Source organism: Manis javanica, chromosome 13, assembly GCF_040802235.1.
Source record: "Manis javanica isolate MJ-LG chromosome 13, MJ_LKY, whole genome shotgun sequence".
Taxonomy (NCBI): Eukaryota; Metazoa; Chordata; class Mammalia; order Pholidota; family Manidae; genus Manis; species Manis javanica.
This window is the reverse complement of record NC_133168.1, coordinates 24,274,979-24,288,835: the sequence shown is the minus strand read 5'-3', so window position 1 is coordinate 24,288,835 and position 13,857 is coordinate 24,274,979. Positions and strand designations below refer to the sequence as shown.

General features: G+C 42.0%; 1 pseudogene; it reads right to left on the bottom strand.

Moving 5' to 3' along the window:
- Window positions 1-1,785: 1,785 nt before the first annotated feature.
- Window positions 1,786-3,129, bottom strand: LOC108400086 (radixin pseudogene; annotated as a pseudogene).
- Between the last annotated feature and the right edge of the window lie 10,728 nt (window positions 3,130-13,857).

Sequence of the window (13,857 nt, the reverse complement as noted above, 5' to 3'; positions counted from 1 at the left end):
GAAGCCTGTCATTGCAGGGAATCTGATATTTCTGAAAATGGATATATAAGAAAGGAAAAATCAAGTCTGCTATTTCACCCTAAACAATTGATATGATTTAAAATGACTGCTTTTGAACCTAAAATATTCACCCTATCATGTTCATTGCCTAGTCAGCCATTTGCTTAATTTCATTTGATTAACCAAGCAGAAAGTATTTACTTTGTATAGTTTTAAGACTGGTACTGATTTCCAATTATTAAATAACCCCATGGGTAGAAGAATATCTGCATTACTACAAACTAGGCAGAGTTCTTAATCAGAAAAAATACACTAACTATAAAGGGAAAAATTTATAAATGGAATATATTAAAATAAGGGAGAGATTGGCAAAAGGGCTCAAACTTTCAGTTATAAGAAAAATAAGATCTGAGGATCTAATGCATGTCATGGTTACTATAGTTGATAACACTGTACTATATAATTGAAATTTTCTGATAGTAGAACTTAAATGTTTTTCCCCAAAAAAATAAAGGGTATGTTGGGTGATGGATGTGTTCATTAACTCAATAGGAGAATCCTTTTACAATGTATACCAGAAACAACAACAACAAAAAACAGAAAACAGAAATTTTTATTCATCAAAAGGCACAATGGAAGAGTAAACAGGAAAACTGCAAGTGGAAGAAAATATTAGCAATTCATGAAGAATTTCTATAAGTCATTACAAAAAAGACAACCAAACAGAAGAAAGTGTGAAGCTTTGAACAGATGTTACAAAAACAGAATATTCAAATAGTCAACTAATAAATGAAAAGGTGCTTAATCTCATTAATCACCAGGGGAATGCAAAACAATACCACAATATGACTAGACATAAACAGCAATGCCTAAAATAACCTAGAAGGGAAATAGCACATGTTGGTGAGAAGGTAAAGTCACAGGAATTAAAATGGTGAAAATGTTAATTGGTTGGAAAACTGGTAGTTGCCTGTTAAAACTGAACATGATCAACAGAAATACGTACTTAACATTCATCAAGACAGTACTAGATGTTCCCAGGAGCCCTACTGAGATAGCCCCAAACAGGAAACTACCCAAGGGCCACAGACCATACAATGAATAAACTGCAGTATATTCCCACAACATAATACCACACAGCCATGAGAATAATCACTCTGTGACTGTGTATATAACAATATGGATGACTCTAAAGAGTATAATGTTGAAATAAACTGGACAAAATAGAGTGTATAATGTATGATTCCAGTTATCTAAAGTATAAAAATTGGGAAAACTAAACTGTTCAAAGTGGTTACTCTTGGGAGTGGGGATGCAGGCACATGAGAGGGGTTCTGAGTGCTGGCAATATTCTGATTTTTACCAGGGTGCCTTTTATGAGAGGTACTCATTGTGTAAGTGGAACTAGTTATGTGCTCGTAAGTAGAGCGCTCTTCAGTATTCATACTACTCTTCAAAAAGGTAATAGAGAAAAAACAAACTGGGCCTGCCTACCTCGAATTTTCATGAAAATATTTTTAGTCCACAACTAATGCTGTACATTTTAATAGAGGAAAACTGCATTTCTTTTTTAAACTGACCTGTTTGTAATAAAGAAAGTATATCCTTTTTTTTTTATAGAGACCTTTTTATTTCTTAAACAAATCTTAACAAGTAACATGACTTAGATATGGTCAGAGTTACTGCACTTGAATGAGAATTTTGCATAAATTACAAGACAATCATGCAGATTTTAGGACAGCCTGGAAAAACTTTTATTATTAGAAAACAAAAAACAAATTCGAGGATGTCCTTTGCCTTAAAATGACTGATTTGAAATTGTCTTGATAGGGATTGCTCTATCTTCTTTCTTATGTTCTTCCTTATATTCTTTAGTGTTTCTTTACTTGAGTAGTTTTCTGTGTGTAAATCATTAATATTTTTATTATACATCCTTTCTGCGCTTTCATTGTTCTTCAACTTGTCTAAGACGTTCCATTAGCTCTTCCTTTTCATGTTCTATTCTTTCCTTTTCCTTTTCTGCTATTTCTCTTTTCTTCTTTTCATTCTCTAACTGTGCCCTTTCCAATTACTTCTGGTGTTTCTCCTCCCTAGCCTGAGCCTTCATCTGCTGTACTTCGATAGTATCAGGCTTCCTTCTCCGCATGTAGAGCTCGTGGTTTCCCATACACAAGGCCAAAATCCGCTTATTGATTCTCAGACGAGGTGCATAAAAAACAAAATCAGGTGCCTTTTTGTCAATTGGCTTTATAACAAATTTTTTGTCATTAAATGAAATATTTCTGATTTCACTCCATGGAAAACCAATTTTAGGTGTTAACTTGTCATCATGCTCATAAATATTCAGACCCAAAGCATCAACGCCTAGCCACAATTCGGTTCCTTTTTTATTTTTTATTTCAAAATAGTTGACTCCATACATTTCTAGATCTTGTGCAATTTTCAGGTATTCCATCATAGAATCTTCCCTTAGCATTCCTCTATGTTCTTCATGCCAGTTTTGTATTCTTTCTTCCCACTGTTCTTTTGTTAGTTTGTGTTGTTCCAAAACACGCTGGGGTAGGAGTCTATCAGTAGCCAGGTAGCCTGCTTTATGAAGCTCCTTACTATAATCTCCATATTTGGCTTGGACAGCATAGGAAGCCAGAAGAACTGCGGTTTCTGGTGGGCAATATATCTCATCATTTAAGATAGCTTCTTTAACTTGCAGGAAGAAGAGTCTCTGAGTTATTTCTTGAATTAATTCCTCAGAAACATCTTCCGGAAAGAATTTAGCTCTGAATTTGAACTGTAAAGGATTCTCTTTTTTAACATCTTGCTGTGTCACCTTTTTATTTAGTTTAAGCCATGTAGAATAACCTTTGCTGTCCACATACTGCAGCCCAAAAAACCAGACCTCACGCAAACCAACTGTTTTCACCACCTGGTCAAAAAAGTTGTTTGCCAGTTGTATTGGGCTGAATGGCAAATTCCAGTTCAGCATCCATTGTGGTTACTCTTACATTGATTGGTTTCGGCATTTTCCTTCTCTTTTTGTCACCTTCTTTAAAAATTCTTCACTTTTATGAATTCTGTTGTCACCTTCCCGGAGCAGCTTCTTCCCTCCCGGCGGGCGGCCGGGGCGCTGCGCGGCGGGCGGCGGGGAAGGGGAGGTGGCGGGGAAGGGGAGGCGGCGGGGAACGGGAGGCGGCGGGGAACGGGAGGCGGCGGGGAGAGCTCGCGCCACCGGAGAGGAGAGGGGCCGCCGCCGCCGCACGCGGCTCCGCAATATGGCCGCCCGGCCGCTCCTCGGGCAGAAAGGCGGGGCTGCCTCGTGCCCAGAAAGTATATCTTTGAAACATTTTCCTTTACCACAAAAAAAAACAAGTACCAAAAATTTACAGAATACATGTTTTTCTTAAAGAGGTGTGACAGTACCTTTCACTAAACTAAACAAATAATATAAACTAAGAAGTTTTTGGTGCTGATAATTGTAAAGTCTTGGTATGACTGATGCTTTCTGTTCACTCAAATACTTGCTACTTTCACACATAGCATCTCTCCCAAAGCCACGTACGTTAAGTACAGCTAGTATTGTTATTGTCCCTATTTTATAGGTAAGGAAAATGGAGCTCAGAGAGGCCCAATATGTCCATGATCACAAAACCTAACAGAGGATTAATGCACTATAGCTCAGCAAATAGTGTATTCTCGTTTTTCCTGTATTACTAATGATCTGCCTGAAATAAGACAATCCCCCTCATAATTCTAGTTCATTCCTCCTCCATTTTCCAAAAGGCACATAAAAGATTAACTGGAAATTTTTTTCTTTTTTAAATGTTTTTGTGATTGGTGTCAATTTTTGTTTGTTTCTAATCTGTAAATAGCTAACTGAAATTTGTTGTCTTTAAAACGAGCCCACTTAGGGCTGCTCACCTTTGCTCTCAGCTAATGAACACAGAGCCCCGGCTGCTGATCATCAGCGGCTTGGTGCTCAGAGAGGTTGAAGGGGCTGCATGCTAGAGGTGAGTCCCCAGTGACAGATTCTGACTTTCCTATGATTCAAAAACTGGAAATGCAAGAACTCAGACTTTAAGACTGCTTAGGGCCTACCCTGAATATTAACTTTACAACCAAATATCTTGCATAGACATAAAATAGGAAAAATAAAAATTCAAAACCACACCACCTCCTAGATAACTGAGATGGGATAATGGATGGAAAGCATAATATGTCACTAAATAAATAAATAAATAAGGGATGTGTGTCATGAAGCTAAGCCTGAGTGGCCTCCTGCCTTCCTTCTCAAGACAGTGTCTCCTCCTAGTCACAAAGGCGGGAGAGGTGAAGAGGAGGTGAAGCAAACATATCACATGGTGTGGCTTTACTCACTGACTGCAGACTAACTATGAGCTGCTGAAAGCCGCCTTTCCCCAGGAGGGCCTCCACGTTAAGTCGTTTGTCCTTACTCTGGAGTTTAAGATTCAACAGTCATTCAAGTTCCCAGAATAATAGGAATCTTTCCCTTTTTTAAAATAGTAGTTTAGAAAAAGGAAAAAAGACATTATTATTACAGGTATTATTTTTGAAATATCTTTCTAGTGTGTTTTAATAGTCATCATAGTTGATTTGTATCTTGGCTTCTTAGTGACACATGCAGTTCAGCTTTCTCAATTGAAAAATATTAACAAACAAATAAGATTATCATGGGAAAGCTATACTTTACATATAAATGGCTGGTAGGATAAATAGATGATTCCTGTGGTATTGTTACTTGAAATTCCATAAGCTTTCCTATTCACTTATGCATTCTTTAGTTTATTGAATTATAATATTCATACATGAAAAGAGCTTTAATTTTAAATACAGCAAGGAATTTTATCATGCGAAAATATCACCACAGGGACTACGAATTTAGTCCTCGTCAAGGCTGACCACTGGCTTGCTGCCATGCTCTCATGACAATCAAATTCACAGAATTCAAGACGTTAAGGTTCTTTCATACACTGACCAGAAAAGCACAGCATTTCAGATGTCTCACCCCTGCAGCAAGCATGATGGTATGATGCAGATTGGAAACAGGGTTATCACGTGACAACAGGTTGTCACGCCACTAAGTACACGGCACCACTTTCTTTAATAAGGCATATTTGTAGCTGACCCATGGGATTGAGTCTCTGTACAACCTCTGAATTTTTTGGATGTCCTCACCAATTTTTACACCCAGTTACTGAATGTGACCTACCTGCTCTCCCAATCAGTCATTTTGTTTATCAAAGTCTCTCCTGACTTACACAGAAATATGACAAAAGCCGTAGTTCACCAAAACAGTATAATCGCTTTCAAAGAACAGAGTGCCAAGGTGATTCTTAAAATATCTCTGATGATTCTAGAATAGTTGCTAAAGCAAAAGTCATTAGTTCTCTTTGGCTAGAAGTAAATAATTCATCCATGTTTGGGTGATATTTAGAATTTGGAAAACTTTTAATTCATAATCAGAAGTATTAGTTTCCTATTCCTTCCATAATAAATTATAGCATAACAAATTACCAGAAACTTAGTGACTTAAAACAACATAAACTCTAAATTTCTGTAGGTCAGAAGTCCAGGACAGGTCTCAATGAACTAAAATCAAGTGTTGGCAAGTTATGTGCCTTTCTAGAGTCTCTAGCAGAGCAGCGATTTCCTGCTCATTTGGGTTGCTGGCAGAATTCAGTTCCTTGTAGTTACACATTATGGGCTGAGATCCTTGTTTCTTTGCTGGCTGTTAGCTAGGAGTCATTCCTAGCTTCTAGAGTTCCCCGGCCTTCATCTTCAAAGGCAGGTGTTCTTCTAACCTTGAATCTCTCTTATCCACTCTGCTTCCATCCTCTTCCACATTTAAGGGCTCATGTGAGTAGATTGAGCCTATCTCAAGGTCTGTTCCCTTAACCACATTGAAAAAGTGTCTAGTGCATTGTAAGAAAACATATTCATAAATTCCAGGGACAGACATGACATCTTTGGGGACCCATCATTCTGTCTACCATGCCAATCTTTTATATCCCTGGCTGAACAAAAATGTTCTCTATGGAAGAGAATAAGCTTACCAAAGGATTGCAGATGAATACGATTGGCTGACAGACAAATAAATTTCAGAAAACTTAATTTAGAAGGTGTTCTTTGCTTCATTCATCTGTTCTACTCTCATCTACTACCAATAGAGTCTACATGAAGAGATGAAAGGAATTAGTCTGTGCTATGGAATGAATTGTGTGTTCCCAAAATTCTATGTTGAAACCTTGACCCCCAATGTGATGGTATTTTGAGATGGAGACCTTGGAAGGTTATTAGGTTTAGATGAGGTCACAAAGGCTCATAATGGGACAGTGGCCTTATAAGAAGAGGTAACAGAGAATTGGCCCTCTCTTTCTCTCCACTGCACGAGAGCACAATGAGAAGGTGTCCATCTGCTAGCCAAGAAAAGGATCTTCACCAGAACCCGATCATGCTGGCACACCAATCTCAGACTTCCAGACTACAGAGAAATGAAAGATAAATTTATATTGTTTAAGCCATCCAGTCTATGGTTTTTAATGGCAGCCCAAGCTAAGACAGCCATTAAAGTAGATTTAAGCAGAAGAGATTCATCACACTATTTTCAATCTAAGGAAATGTAGTTTTGTAATGGAGGTGGCAAGCTTCTTCAAAAAGAAGTAAAATTTAGATTCTATTTCTTCTGTTCTTATCTAATCACTGGTTTTATCAGCTAACAGCAGAAAAATCTTACCCAAATATATAAGGATTTTCTAAAACCCAACTATCATTAGAAGGTTTGAGAACTTCAAAATATTTATAATAATGATTTCCTCTTCTATATGATTATAGATCTGATCTCTATCAACAAACAATAATAGTGTCAAAGAGTAATTCTTTGATCCTTGGAATTTACCCAAAGAATACAACTTCTCAGACAAAAGACACATGCACCCGTATGTTTATTACAGCACTGTTTACAATAGCAAAGATATGGAAGCAACCTAAGTGTCCATCAGTAGATGAATGGATAAAGAAGATATGGTACATATACACAATGGAATACTATTCAGCAATAAGAAAGAAACAAATCTTACCATTTGCAACAACATGGATGGAGCTGGAGGATATTACGCTCAGTGAAATAAGACAGGTGGAGAAAGACAAGTGCCGAATGATTTGCCTTGTTTGTGGAGTATAATAGCAAAGCAAAACTGAAGGAACAAAATAGCAGCAGACTCAGAGTCCAAGAAGGAACTAGTGGTTACCAAAGGGGGGTTGGGGTGGTGGGAGGCTGGGTGGGGAGGGAGGGAGATAGGGATTGAGGGGTATTATGTTTAGTACATATGGTGTGGGGGTTCACAGGGAAAACAGTGTAGCACAGAGAAGGCAAACAGTGAATCTGTGGCATCTTACTGCACTGATGGACAGTGACTGCATTGGGTATGGGTAGGGACTTAATAATATGGGTAAATGTAGTATAGCCACATTATTTTTTCACATGAAACCTTCATAAGAGTGTATATCAATAATACCTTAATAACATATATTTTTAAAAAAAGAGTAATTCTTTGAATATTAAACTTAGGCAAGCATATAAAATATAAACCAATTATTAAAGGTTACAATGGATTTCCCTCCCCTCCAATGCACAAAGAGCAGTTTTCATAAGGTTAAAGCAAACGAGGTTTGCTAGTGAACTGATTTCTCTATGTGTTTCAAATTTCAAAATCTTAAAGTGTTGCTTATATATTTGCAAGACTCCTCATACGATGGCAAGATAAAAAGACAATGAACACAAAGTTGTCCATTTTGGTGGGCAGCCATACTGTGGCATGGTACCAAGGATTCAGAAAGGTCCTTTTGGTAGATAGTCTCCGAAGCTGGTTACCATGAGTGTTTCACCTCACTGTACAAACATTCCATTCCCCCAACTGAGAGATGGAGTTTATTTTTCCTCCTCTTCCCCCTAGACTCCCCTTGAAACTATTTTAATGAAAAGAATACAGAAGTAATGTTCTGGAATTTCGTGAGCCCAGATGCTAAGCACACTGACAGCTTCTGCTTCCCTCCTGCTCGAATGCTTTTTCTCGGGACGTGGCCCCCCGCCAGCGAGGAAACCCAAGCATTTCCACAGAGAGACCACATGGAGGGGAACCGAGGCCCCGTGCCAACAGCTCCAACTGAGCCCCATCTGGCAGCCAGAAAAGACTTCTGGCCGTAAGTCTGAATCCACTTGGGGCTTCAAGCCTTCCTGATAACCCAGCCAACACCATGTGGAGCAGAAGAATTGCTCATTTAACCAGAATGTGAGAAAAATGGAAAATAAGAGCACAGTAAACAGAAAGATGGCACTAAACTTCAAGAAGAGTGACCAGAGGGGCCTCATGTGATGTGAAGGTCTGAGCCGCCTGATATCCGGGGACAGAGCATCCCAGGTGGCCCGAGTAGCCGGTGGAAAGGCTGTGACCCATGAGTGCCTACCGTGCTTGCAAACATCTCGGAATCCAGGCTGGTCTGCAGCAAGGTCAGCAAGGAGAAGAGGGGGCGGAAAAAGAGTTCCAAGAGTTAATAGGGTCCTAGGTAGGTGAGGCTCAGTAGTGGGCTCAATGGTAGCCCTCCAAAACACGTGCCCACATCCTAACCCCTAGGCCCTGTAAATGTGATCTTATTTCGGAAAAGAGTCTTTGCAGATGCTGGACTATCTGCAAAGAGATCACCCTGGATTATCTGGGTCGACTTAAATACAATAAAGGGTGTTCTTATGAAAGGAAGAGAAGTCCATGCGATAATGGAAGCAGAGAGAGTGATGGAGCCGAGGAAGCAGCGGCGGCCAGCGCTGGGAGAGGAAGACCCTCCCCTGGAGCCTTCAGGGGGGCCTCGCTGACACCCTGACTTTGTTCTTCTGGCCTCCAGACTGAGAGAATAAATTTCTGTTGTTTCAAGCCCCCAAGTTGGTGGTACTCTGTGACAGCCACCCTAGGAAACTAAGACAGTCTTTCCAGGACACTGTAGGGGTGCATGGGCGCCACTTCAGAATCAGAGAAGAGAAGCAATATGATCAAACTCATATTTTTGAAAGATAATAGACTGCTAGGTGGAAAATAAATTATAAGGGCCCAGGAGTAGAAGTCAGGAGACCAGTTGGGAGGCTAACATAAGAGAACAAGTTGCAGCAGGGTTGGGGACAAGAAGTGGTTAGATTCAGATCTGTTTTCAAGACAGAACAGAATGTCTAGAAAGGTGGGGACTAGAGTATGAAAGAAACTGAAGAGCAAACGACAACTCCCAGGTTTTGCATGTAAGCAAATGGAAAAATGGGGTTGTCATTGATTGAAAGGAGAAAGATTGAAGGTAAAACAGATTTAGGCAGAAAGATCAAGGTAAATCCATTTGGGACATGTTCAATTTGAGGTTTCTATTTAATATCCAAGTGGAGACATCAGGCACACAGTTCTATATACAAATTTGAGGTTCAGGAGAAAGTATCATTGAAAATATTAACTAGGGTATGTTAACATAGAGACGATATTCAAAACCATGGAACTGGTGAGATCAACAAGAGAGTAAATAGAAAGAGGAAGAGGACTCAGACGAAAACTGGAGTACTGCTGTATTAGGAGACAAAAGAACAGGAAAACAGGAAAGGAGACCAAGAAAGGGTAATTGATAAGATAGGAAGAAACCCCCAAATGAGGTAATCCTGGATATGAAGGAGGTTTGGCAAAAAGAAAGCAGTGGTTAGACTATGTCAAACACATGGTTGGGATAAGTAAGATGAGAAATGAGAATTATTCAGTGATTTTAACAACATGGAAGTTACCGGTAACTTTGGTAAGAGCGGTCATGGTAAAATGTTAAGGGCACAAGCCTAACTGAAGTGGAATTAAGAGGGAATAAGGAAGGAAGGTTTGGGGACAGGGAGCATGGAAAAGTCAGTAGGGGAGTTTTAAAACAAAGAAGAGTGAAGAAATGAGATGGCAGCTGAAAAGGGAAGGTTTCCTGAAATGGGAAGACCAAGCATCATGTAGCTGAGTAGTCAGGGGACACGAAGGAAAAACGGAAGGTGGCACCACTCAGCACAGTTGAGTGTTTTCTCCAGCCACATCCAGCTGCACCAACACCGGCACAGAGCAGGCCAGCTCTCAGATTTAACCAGTGTTCCAAGTGTGCTAATGGCGTTCTGCAGAATGACAGAAGCAAAAGGTAGGGCAGGTGGGCACAAGGGAGTGACGTGATGATTGCCCCTGGGAATTAGGCTGGGAAGGGAGACAGGCCACTGAGAAGATGAAGGACAGGAAAGGGTCATGGGACCAATAGGTAGAAAGCCAGGAGCTGGGGGATCAAAAGACTGTTACAAGGACCAGAGAGAGTAAGCTTGGAAATGAAACTCAAAAGAAAGAATCTAATGTTACAAATACTGAAAACCAGAACAGACCAGAGGGCAAAAGCCCTCCCATTGATCTTCAAATCACACTAGGGGAGAAGAGAACCTTTGAGATGAAGCAAAAACAGCTTGCTCATCCATTACTGCCTGTGCTTTTTACTTTAAAAACTATTTGTTTGTTCAAGTTTATAGAGCAGGAGTGAAAGGAAAGGAGCGACACATAGCAGCAATTCACCGGAGAGTTCCGCTTTATTAGGGAAAGGTGCTGGGTTATATAGGAAGGGGCATGAATTGATTGAGGTGTCACTTCTACGGGGCTGGTGGCTGTTGGCTAGGTGCTGGGATTGGGAGGGGGGCAAGAGGTGATTGGGCTTCAGGTGGCGCAGGCGGGAACCGAGGACCCTGAAGAGAAGCCAAAAGTTCACCATCTTACTGGTGGGGACCCTTCATTCCCCCCTTTCTCCTCTATGGGTTTGTGCACGTTGCTTTCTCTCTGGCTGCTTCCTGCTGAACAGGGGCGGAGAAGGGAGTGAGGGCTTGAGGATTGGGAGGAAAGGGTTGATAGGACTTCCCGCAGTAAGGACCAGTAGATGTGGACTTCTTCACGTTTGGAAATCAATGAAGGTTCCCTGTAACCATAGGTTGAGGACCTGTTGATTCCAATGGTGCCAAGAGGATATGGGTGTCAGGAGTCAGGCGTCTGCGGCCATTGTTTCCAGGAACAGTTTCCAGTGGAGAGAGGGCCCATCTTAGCGTGTGGTGAGGAGGTCACCTGAGGGTGAGGGATCTTCTGTGGCCAGAAGCTGGTAGTTCCTGAGTAAAAGCTGGTTGAAAGCTTGATTAGAGATTTTTCCAACTTGGGATTTGATGAACTTTATTATACAGGGTAAGAAGAGACAGGCGAGAAGAATGATTATTATGGGGCCTGCAATGGGCCAGAGCCAGGTGAGGAGGGGGTTTGTTAGTATTGAAGAGAGTGGGTTGGAATTGGAAGCAGAGTGGAGGCTGGAGGCAAGGTCGGTGAGTTTGGTAATGTTAGTTTCTACAACGCCGGAATAGCAGCACTCTTCCCAGAGGAAGACGCAGGTGCTGCCCTTCTCGGCTGTAAGCAGATCTAGGGCCCGCCGGTTTTGAAGGGTGACTTTAGCTAGCAAAGTGACCTGTCTTTGGAGAGAGGCTAGGGAATCGGCAGTGGATGTCAGGGCTCCCCCAAGTTTGGCGTGGAGATCTCTAACTGCCTATAGAGAGTGACCCAAGGCTTCTCCCGAAAACCCTGCCCCAATGGCTGAGGTGATCAAAGAGCTACTGACCATGATGGGAAGGAAAGCAGCTCTTTTTGTGCGCGAGGGCAAGGGAGGTTGGAGCTCAAGGAATTCTGCCATGCTGTAAAGTGTTAACTGTGGGATTAGGGTGACGAGAATGCAGGGTGTATCGGAGTTGAGAGGCAGCGAGTTGAAAAGACTGCCATTACACCAAAAGAAGTGTCCTGGTTGTGTAAAAGTCTTAGAGCCGGAGGTAGGGGTGGAGATAGAGAGGCAGTGAAGTGCACTGGAGGGGGTGTGGAGTTGGGCCTACACAGTGGTGGATGGAGAGATTATCTGCATATTCTGGTTCCCATAGGGGTATGTCTGCCAGGGGGCAGAGGGGTTGTCTTTCTGCATGGAAGGAGTAGTTGGAAATATTAAGGGGCACGGAGGCCAGCAGTGGGCGCTGTAGTGATGCACACAAGAAACAATTGGCTGTGTTAAGGGTGTGGTTGAGAAAGATGGTGGTGTCCTGAATGAGCTGTAATGAAGAGTAGGAGAAATGGGAAGAGTGGTGGGGATAAGAAGATGAAGAGGCGCCGTCAAGAGTTTGGATAATGACTTTTTCGGAATGTCTGATATCTGATGCAACTTGAGAGATCTGGGAATGAGAGGGAACATACTTTTGAGAGATATGAAGGGTACCGTGGGGGGTCGAGGACCCCCCCCACCCATAGTAAACTGAGGCTGTGACTCTGGCAGCTCATCAAGAGTCCCAGGGATCTGGGATTGATAAGGAGAATGAGCTGTTGGGATATTTCATGAAACGGTTGGAGGAGTAATACTGTGGGTACTGGAAGTTACTCATGTAGTGAATTGCACAAGACCAGTAGGGACATCTCCTGTAGGTGTCTGGCTATCACCTGCAATAGGCTTGTTTTTGGTCATAGAGGAAGCAGAGGTAGGGAGAATAAGGGTAGCTGCTAGTGAACACTTCGGTGGAGGGAGGAAAGTGGAGGTATAAAGGCTCAGAGCAGCTTTTCAGAGGACAGTCTGGTGTGGCAATGAGGGCAGTAACTTTTGTTTGATGCTGTGTGTAAGTCTCTCTGACTTTGAATCGCCATACAAAGGAGGCTGGGGTGGCGGGGAAGACAAAAAGAATGAGGAAAAAAGCAAAAGAGCAGTAAAGGAGGAAAAAGTCATGATTCGGGTACGGATGGCAAAGGGGGTGAATGGGATTTTGGAGGAAAGAGGACAGTAAGGTGAGGAGTCTGGAGGGAGGGAGAGTCTGTAAACTTTTGTAGGTTAAGAGACCTTTTAGGTGATGTGGGGACAGAATGGTAAGGGGCGCCCTGAATGTCAGTTTATGAGCTTCTTTCTGCAAGAGCTGTCTAACGGCTAATGCTCGTAGGCAGGGGGCCCATCCCCGAACTGTGGGGTCTAATTGCTTGGAGAGATAAGCTACTGGGGCAAAGGATGGGCCATAATATTGGCCTAGGACTCCTAGAGCTTGACTGGACCTCTCATGAATGTATAATGAGAAGGGCTTCGACAAATCAGGAAGATGGAGAGCTGGGGCTTCTACAAGGGCTTGACGGAGCTTAATGAAGGAGTGTCGGGTGAGGAGGATAATGGTTTTTTAGGGGGGCTCTTGCTGAGGTCGTATAGGGGTCTTGCCAACAGGGAGCAGGGAGAAGTTAGGGATCTATGCTCTAAAATATCTAGCTAGGCTTAGAAAGGAAAGGATTTCTGTCTTGGTTTTGGGAATGGGCAGGTCAGAGAGGAGCTATTTTCTGTCTAAGGTAATGGACTTTCTTTATTGAGATAGAAGGAATCTGAGGTAAGTGACAGAAGGGGAAGAGATTTGAGCTTTGACGGGGGATACTCGGTAACTTCTGGAACCTAGAAGGTTAAGTAGGGAGGCAGTGTCAAGTTGAGACTGTTCCCACGAGAGACTGCAGAGTAGAAGATTGTCTATGTATTATAAGGTGGACTTGGAGTGATCATGATGAAACTGTTTGAGGTCCTGAGCTAGGACCTGTTTAAAAATATGGGGACTATCTCGGAAGCTTTGTGGCAAAACTGTCCAAATGAGTTGTTTAGAATGTCTTGTGTATGGGTCTGTCCAGGTGAAGATGAAAAAAATCATGGGAGCAGGGGTCTAGAGGGATAGAAAAATGGGTCTTTGAGATCTAGGACTGAGAAGTAGGATGCTGAGGCAGGGATCTGCGA